At 37.4% G+C, this 9,436-nt stretch overlaps 1 long non-coding RNA gene across 1 annotated transcript; it reads left to right on the plus strand.

Annotated features, from left to right (window-relative positions):
* The first annotated feature begins 2,069 nt into the window (after positions 1 to 2,069).
* LOC110927612 lies at positions 2,070 to 6,504 on the plus strand. Its single transcript, XR_002585765.2, has 3 exons — positions 2,070 to 2,205; positions 5,192 to 5,258; positions 6,417 to 6,504. It is a non-coding gene; the product is annotated as an uncharacterized LOC110927612 (long non-coding RNA).
* Positions 6,505 to 9,436: the final 2,932 nt, after the last annotated feature.

Raw genomic sequence — 9,436 nt, forward strand, 5'->3', positions numbered from 1 at the left:
ATCCACCGTTAGCTGTCTAGAAGTCTTAAAACAATATTTATATTCGGTCTGTAATAATTAAGAATCTGAGTAGTCGGAACAGTTCCCATATTGTTTAGTTGATTTCTACGATAACTTGTTATTGTTTGGGACACGGTATGGGACGTGTTATATAACTGAATTGTATGATAGTTGTTGTGGGAACTTCTGAACAATCTGTTTCGCTCAGTGCCGCGCCCCGATGATTCCGCCATCGGTTGGGGTGTGACACCAGTCTGTTCAGCCGTCTGTTCGTGATGGTATTTATGTCAGAATCCGTATTCCGGTCATCTTCTTCGGCAACAATCCTTTTCCAAACAGACTTCAGACTAATCATCAAGTCTATAGTCCGTTTAGATCCAGATTCCACCGTTGTTAAGTAAAAGTTTAAGAAAAGATGAAGATAAACATAAGTTTTAATCAAAAGTCTAGATTTAGTTGATTTTTAGTGTAAAAACACATGAAATTCCTTAGATCTAAGCTAGATCTTGACCGGAATGACATCACACAGCAGTTTAGTACAAACGGCCACGATGACATCACTTTCAAGAGCTCAAATCTCGGGGATTTCACGGTGAAAAGTGAGATTTCAAAGGAGAATCATGTGGAGAATGATGTGCAGGTCAAAGATGTATGAGAATCTAGTGTAAAACGTACCAAAATCGCCGAGAAATGAAAGAAAAGAGGTGTGCGTGCGTCTGGTCGAGTGAGGCTGTCACATCAGTGAGAATGGTGATGTGACAGGCCTATTTATAGTGTTAGAGTGAGTGAAGTCGGTGTGCATCGGATCAGATGGCGCTCGGTCGAATGGCCATCCGATCGCTTGGTCATCCGATCGGATGGCTATCCGATCGGATTGCCATTCGGTCAATCCCATATTTTCCGTTTAACCGTCTTTGATTCGTTTTGCGAGTTAGATTAAGCGTTGCGTATTATTGGGTAATAGTATAACTAGATTACATTATTTAACACAAAAGATTTTAAGTTTCATAGTTTCCGCCAGTAACAGGACTCCAGTCCCTCATTCAACCAAGTCTCAAGTTTCACGAGCCTCAAGAGTCAAGCACCAAAGTATCAAGAGTCAAGAGTCTAGTCTTCCAAGTATCAAGCATCAAGTATCTAGTTTTAAGTGTCAAGCCTCATAGTATTAAGTATCAAGGATTTTGATTTAAACATCACAAGAATCTAGTATATAGCGTAAGATTCACCAAGTATCAAAAGTATCAATGACCACATAGTTCAGGGGCTAAAATTGACAATATCTAAAAGTCCAGGGACGCAGGTGTTACAATTTATGTATAGCGTGTTTTTGATTTCATTTCTGTTTTACATCAGTTCATCAGTGATGAACCCCAAACAGTTTTGCTAGACATAAAGTGAGTTAACCCCGTCCAGCCTCCGACACTTAGCTCATGCTTTCCATGTCGTGTTGGCACACCTGGTTGTCCTCACTTAGCTGATTGACCATTTTACTTTCTGCTTTCAATTGATTTAACAATCACTTACTATTTATGATTAAATCAGTTTATGACTAAGCTTTACGCGTTTTAAACAGTCTAAATCGTTCGAAAGGGTCTGTTACTCGTTTCGTTTCGTTTCGTACTTTTCTCGTACTTTGTAATCTGATACGAACCTCTTTCACATTAGAATACTTACACCTCTGTTTACCCATCTCAGGGTAACTACGGTGTTCCAAACCTCGTCAACTCAGCTCTCGGTGTTCGTGGAACCTTACGCAAAACTGTGAGTATACTCGATCCCATTTTCATTTTAATAACTTTGGGTGCAACATGTTGTAACACCCCTAAAAATATTAAACTATACATATGTTAAACATGTATAATTATTGACATCGATAATAAAATAGTAAAATTTAACACTAGGAATAATTAACCTAGTTAAAAGTCTTGTCATAAAAGATGGGTAATCAAGAGATTTAACCCATATTACAAACTATAAAAGATGAGGGACCAAAGTGGACATTTATGAAAGTCCTTTTATTAATACAAGGGATAAACTCAAAACACACAATTGTGCGTGTTCTGTAGTTCGATCAAAACCACAGGGAACAGAGTTCCTCATCTCAAACCCTAATTTCCTAAAATACTACCCAAAAATCAAAGAAGGAATCAAGTAGGAATTGATTTCAAGCTAAATTCGTGATCATTACACTTAGGGGATCACAAGGTATGCTTAATTTTAATCTTTGGTGATGCTTTGATTCCTCTTGAAATCTCATAAATGAAATTTTTGAAGAATTTATGTATGCTATGGATAAATTAAGGTGAATACATGTCTAGGAACAATCCCTAGATAAGAATTTAGTGATTTTGAATCATAATCACTTGAATTGATAAACTATCATATGAGGGTTATGAGGGTTATGTGGGTTTTGTGATAATCACTTGAATCATTGTAAAAATTGATGTTAATTGATAGTTATGATGCGAGTTCTAGTGTGGGTATAGTGTTCTTGATATCACATCCCCAAAATACCACATGCGGAAACCCCCTGTGAGGTGTGTGACGTACCAGGATCCAAGCCACCAATCACATTCAACTCATAAATATATTTAAACAAAACTTTCATTCATTAACATAAAGGGTTACACACGTTACATATCATTCATTGTGTACAGCGGAAGCAAAACTCATTTGTTAAGTGTTTAGTAAACCATGTGTACATAAATCATCTAGCTTGTGTTGAGATTCCATATATCACGACCCATGACCACTCCAGCATCCCAGACAGCAAGTCCCAATGATATAAACCTACAATCCTGCAAGCATGCAGACAAGTGTGTCAGACGACGCTGGTGAGTTGAAAGTTTTGTTAACGTGTTTAGATACCGGTTACCAGATTAAAACGTTGCACAGTTTCGATGATTTGATTTGATGTTGTTATTAACTCGATTACTGCAATGGCTACAGATGTATTTGCCCAACCCCAACGTCTCTATCAAAACATTGGTCATGCTTTAAGGTAATTAGTTCACGCCCGTCCTCCCCGGTACGGTGTGAGGGTGCCAAACCTAATAGCGCTATCAACTAATAACCTTGTTGCCTCCCCGGCAACTGTCGGTAGATGTAAGGGGTCTTATATGATAGAAATGAGTAATAACAAACATCCCATTAACCTGACATTCCTCCCCGGAACGTTACCCGATATCCCTCCCCGGGATGCATGCTTGGAAAAAGAGCAGTGAACTCACCTTTGGTTTGCTCGGTAAGATTAAAGTACGTGTTCCCAGTTGGTTAATTAATCCCTCTTGCGGTTATCAATAATAGTTAGTTCCGTACACACGTGATATATGTGTTCTTTGTATTTATTACACAGACTACAAATAAGCAGAACACATATCAATACGTAAGTCACAGCAAGTATTTGGATCCTAGATCCAAGCACAACACCAGTTCATATCACAACATAACACATATCAAGTGGTTCTATTCCCGTTCAAGTGAACACGCAATTATAACTAGGACAAATGCAACACAGATATTCGTAATATTACACAAGTTTATATACCATCGATCACATGAGTTATAGGCCCGGTCCAAAAGTGTATGACCTATGTTTCTAGCCTACTACCAAACTCAGCCCATGGCCCAACCCCACTATTACACCCACCAATCGCATATTCATATTAACATCCAATGAACTGTGATCATGCATAGTCCAATGAGTTCTATTGATTCAAACAAATACATATCATGCTTGTATAACCTAACCCATCCCCATTTTATAGTAACCAGTCCCGAATTATCACTTAATGATTATATCATCCCATCAATATTCAAACCATATTAACCTATATCGAGCCATATAACAGTCATCGCTACACAAGCCAAACTCGTTGGTTTACCTCATAAGTTAATTTTTGGTCATCATTCGTCAGGCCGGTTCACACAATACTTCACCAATCAATAATACTTGATTCAAAGAAATTAAGACAATGAGTTTCTACGATCAAACAATCGGGTTATCAAGAAACATGAGACTATCACTATCCATTCTGATTAAAATCATGATCACCAATACCCTAATGATTACTTGTCATTGTGTCAATCTATTTCTTCACATGAGCAGATCTAGATTTCACATACAAAACATCATGGTATTTTCTATCACACATCATACTCTTGACTAACATGAATCCTAGAACAACAATCATATAAAAATGATACCTAGATCCTGAAAATCATGGCCATACACACAACCCATAATTTAATGATTGACATTAGTAAAAACATAATTAGTTAAATAGGTAACATACCACATGGGTACTCATCACAAACTAGGCCACTACTACCGTCAAAACAAAGAAGATAATTATCGGTTTTGGCTTGTGCCTCTTTTTGGGAAGATAACTGACATGGCACTATGCACAAAACCCTATATCATCAATCATTAATCATCAATCCTATTCAATAACACATATACATAATATCATGCAAATATAAATAACCATAGACAAGAACCACTAACCAGACTTAATTCGAATAAGAGGATAACTCGAGAGGGGGGGGGGGGGTAGACCTGCTGATGTGCGTAGAGGATGGGGGAGAATAGGGTTTAGGATTTGGTTTGATATGTTGAGATTATAAGGGTATGGGAAAGTTACGTACTCATTAATTATAAGCCAAATTTTCAACAATTGGGTCGGCCCCTTACACATTCGGTTAGATTACAACTGGGCCGATAGATAACACAAGTTCAAATAATTCACATATGCAAAGTCTATAAGAAGTGGGCTCATTATACACTAAATAATGGTAGTCGGCCCAAGTATGTGTGTGTGTTGGCCCAATATACTAGCACGTTAGAATAACCAAGTTAATACCACACGGAACGTTCAACGCAACGCATTGAAGAGAATTACGTAACGTGAAGTTAGAATCACAAGACTAACGTTACTAACCTTGAAAGTTCGGGTTGTCACACTTGATATATGAATCGAATTACTATGCTTAAACGTGGTTAAAGTCCTTAATCATGAACATGGTAGTGTTAGAATACTAATTATGCACACTAGATGTTTGATAAAATGCTTGAATAAATTTGAAATAATTAAGAATTATGAAGTAATCACTTGTTTGACAAGTTAACAACACTAGAGGTTGAATATAGAAATACGGTTTCTAAGCGATATGTCCGAATTGGATTCTATAGGCAATTTGGGTGGAAACTCAAGTAATCAAGGAAGATCAGATACCCGTTTGAAAGGAAAGCGTTAAAGGTACGTGGCTATGCGCTTCGTAGATTATCGTTATTGTCTTATGTTTAGTTATTTGAATAGTGATTAAATCGTTATGAATGTCGGTTATTACTGAAACGGAGGATTCGATATGTATTAACTAGTTGAAATCACTAGTGTATAGTGCTAATTAAAACATGGAAGTGGTGGATTCCACTTTAAGGTTTAAACGGGTCAAAGTGATCCGAATTATACATGTTTGGTTCTGTGAAAGTGATAGAATTCGCCGATGAAACCAAACGGGTCAAAACAACCAAAGTAATAAAATTTGGTGAAATAAAGCGATGGGTTTCGCTAGTAGGACCAACTGGGTCAAAACAACCAAAGTGAGGATATTTTGGTTGTGTGAAAGCGATGGACATCGTTAAATAAAAAGACCGAATGGGTCAATGGTGAGTCTTGATGTAAACCGGAAAGGTTTCATACTAAATGACTTTGAAATTATACCCGGCTATGGGTGAAAAGTCATAAAATGCATTATCCGAGAATAGGAAATGCAGGTCTATAGTCAAAAACTCAGATTTAGTATGACGAAATCGTCAATATTTCATAAAAAGGAAATTATTAAATAAAGGTTCGACTAGTTGTAGTCGAATGGGTCGAACAAGTAATGAAATTTATTCATAACGAATGCATAAAGTTATGATTAACATCTTACGAATAGGGAATATTCATTTTGTAAGGCTAGTGTAAAAATGAAAACTATTTGGGACAATAGTGATGTTTGAAACTTGAACGGGTCGAATAATTTGGAATTTGTTATAATGCCGAGAGCATAATTTTAAGAATTTTGTAAATTAAGAAATCGGGTTTGAGTTCATGTTATAGAGGGTTAAATCACGGTCACATAGGAAGAAACGTGACCTGATTCAGACAAAAAATGAATGAGTTATGAGGTTTTTTGTAAAGACCATTTGAGTTGGGAAAATGCAGGAAATAGAACAAATTCGCTGGAAAAAGACCGCCGTTGCGCCACGCGACGGCCCTCGCGGCTCGCGAAGGCTGGGGTGTTCTCTGTCGCGGCCCGCGACAACCTACCAGTGCTGGAAAAAATTGTTCTTGATATGTTTTGACATCTAGGACTTGTTTAATCATCTTATAAACACATATAACTAACGTTTTGGATGATTTTGGTCATAGGTAATCGTAGCAACCTGCGGATGAAGATCAAGCTTGTTAGAGGATCGAACACGCACACATGATGAAGCTTCCGATAAATTAATCGTGTCTTTTGGGTTACTAAACTTATGTTTGGTCACTAAAGTTATGTTTAATAAGTATAACTATCTTTGTGATGTTTAACTTATGTAAATATTGTTTAAAGGTTTCGAAGGTTAAGTATGTGTAGTTATGACAACATGGTTTAAATCTTTAATAAACGTCTTTTGAAGGTTTGAACTTTATATAAATGTCGTTTAGTCAATGTTTTTTTATAAATAATGAAAGTTAAATACATGATAATTTGTATGAATTAGAAAAAGACATGTAAGGGTCTTACACATGTACATTAAACAAAATCACGCAACACTATGATACGTGTTTATCCAAATCACACTCTATCCATTACTAGACATGAAACTTGTTATACTTGGTAATCTAATATGCTCTGTTTACATTGTGTCTATATGCTCACTAACTTTGCAAGGCTACCTTAACAATTATAGCGCTATAGGATTAACACCCCGCCCGTGTACTTGTGGTATTGTTAAGTAAAACACATTACACCCTCTTCGTTTCGGCGATGTTGGGAAAACCCGATTGCGTTAAACTCTGGTTTGACATATAGCTTACACTCGTATAGCATGTTAGTAACTTGTATAGATTTGTCCTGTTGGATACGAGTACACTTAAAACATTTTTCATATTATGCTATGTATTCAAACTTGTATACTCGCCAACATATTTGTTGATCTTTATTTTAATACATGTTGCAGGTTGATAGTTGATGCTCGAAGGAACAAGTTTAGGTTGGACTTAGATACACGCTTAAAAAAATAAACAATATTTTGGTTCATGTTTTTGTTGCTACAATTTTGATGTAATTGTTTTGACTGAACAATGTATGAAATTTAGCGTTTATGAAATTTTGATTAATTATATTGTCACAATTAGTGTTATGATGCAATGAGCAATCTTGTGATCGTCTCACTCCGATGTTTCCGCCATCGGTTGGGGTGTAATAGTGTTGAAAACCTTCAATGATGTTATTGGAAAGGTTGGAGTTTTGTGGGAGGATCGGTGCAGGCCTCATGATGTACTCCGAAAAAGGGATGAAGATGAAGAAGAACGAGGTAATCCCGACAACGCTCCAAGTGGGTCACAACCGGGTCTATCTGCTTCTGGGTCGAATGTTGGTCCTTTAGCTATTGTGGTGTATAATCCAGCCACCACCCCAACTGCTCCGAATGAAGAATCTGCAGGAGTGCCTGTTAATACAATTCCTCGAGGTGAGCTACGTACAAAGAATAGAAAGAACAAACTCAAAGGAGTAATTCCTGATGGGGAGTCGTCTAAAAGGGTGGATTCGGAAAGTGGTGGTGAAAATGTTGGGGATATAATTCTGAAAGAGTTGGAAAGGGACCGGGAAACTTCAAAGACTGTTGATTTGAAGACACATCTATCTACTGGTGAGCCGTTAGAAGAGGGTGAGATTGTTCATGATTTAACAGAAGCCCAGCTGACAGCTTTGTTCGAAATGGAAAATGTAAATCTATCTGAGGCTGAAGTTCCTTCAATTGATGTTGATGTAAGTGAACTTGTTGGTGTGAATGGAATTGACTTTGTGATGTCTGGTATCGATACAGAAAAATACGTTCGTGAGCATGGTAGTGCGTTTAGCCCAATCGACGAGAGAATGTTGGGTAAATGTGAAAAAGATATTCAACAAAGATTGGCGAACCCTGACACAACTCTTGAGGATCTGCGTGATCCAGCAGAGAAAGAAAGAAGACATGAAAAATGGCAAGCTGAATATGTGAGACGTATTCCTAAGCCACGGCCTCCTCCATGACAGGTTTCTTACATGCAATTGGAAAATGATGAATTAAAGGGGAACATACTCAGTTGGATTTATGTAAAGGATCTGAAATGTGTGGCCATTAAGAGCGAGTTTGGGATGTAGTACTTTAATTCTGTTATGAAGATTCTTACACTGCCACATTACGATGTATCTGCCCTTGCTCGCATCAAGATGATCAATCGATTGAACAATCCTCTTCTGAACCTGTTCGAACGAAGAATTAGATGGAGAAAAAGAAATGCATGGAAAAATGAGTTATATCGGTCGCAGTTTCCTGAGCGCATTCAGATCTGCTTTACTTTTGATCCTGAAACCAACACTATCCGCTATCGTCTCAAGTAAAAGGCACCTGAAATAATGACCGTGATTCCGTTATTGAAGATGCCTCAGGATTTCTTGGGAAATATGCGCATGTGGTGATATGATTCGGGTACGACTGAAGCTGTGATAGTCTTCAAGGATGATACACCTAAATTTCGTATTTTCGACAACATGTGGATTGTAAATATGTCGAAGAAAGATATTGCAAGGCTTTTCAAAAACGAGATTTATCAGTACGATGCAGATGCTCGACAAGCAATGAAGTTTCAGCGGATTGTACGTATCTGTTATTATTATGGCATTAACTCAGGAATCAAGTGATCAGATACTCACAAAGGATGGTAGAGACATTGAAGATCGACGACCAAGCTGTAACCAAGGGGGAGTTTGTTGGTGCACTTTGTGTCTGTAGCTTGTTCTAGCGTTTATTACTTTTGTGCGTCGAACTTGAACACGTAATGTTTACGAATTGTTTATTATGTTGATTGGTTTCTAAGTAGTGTTAACAGTGACTTCCTTCTGTCACTAGTTAACAACAACAATTGTTATAATCTGCTACATCATCGAAATAGAGATAAGAAAAGGATATCGAAATAGGCTGTTGTTAGAATTGGATGAAACATCGAAATAGACTTCAAGTCTATTTCGGTACATTATAAAGCTGTTTCGATGTCCCTTATTTTATTTTGACCTGTTTCGATGGCAGGGGATTGTATTTCGATGTATACTCACTGGTATGTACTATTAAATATCAGAGAGTGTCCCTTGTTTCAGTAAGAGAGCACACCAGAGAGTTTGAGAGCATTCTTGTTGAATCTGT

The sequence above is a fragment of the Helianthus annuus genome, chromosome 3, assembly GCF_002127325.2.
Source record: "Helianthus annuus cultivar XRQ/B chromosome 3, HanXRQr2.0-SUNRISE, whole genome shotgun sequence".
In the NCBI taxonomy this organism is placed as follows: Eukaryota; Viridiplantae; Streptophyta; class Magnoliopsida; order Asterales; family Asteraceae; genus Helianthus; species Helianthus annuus.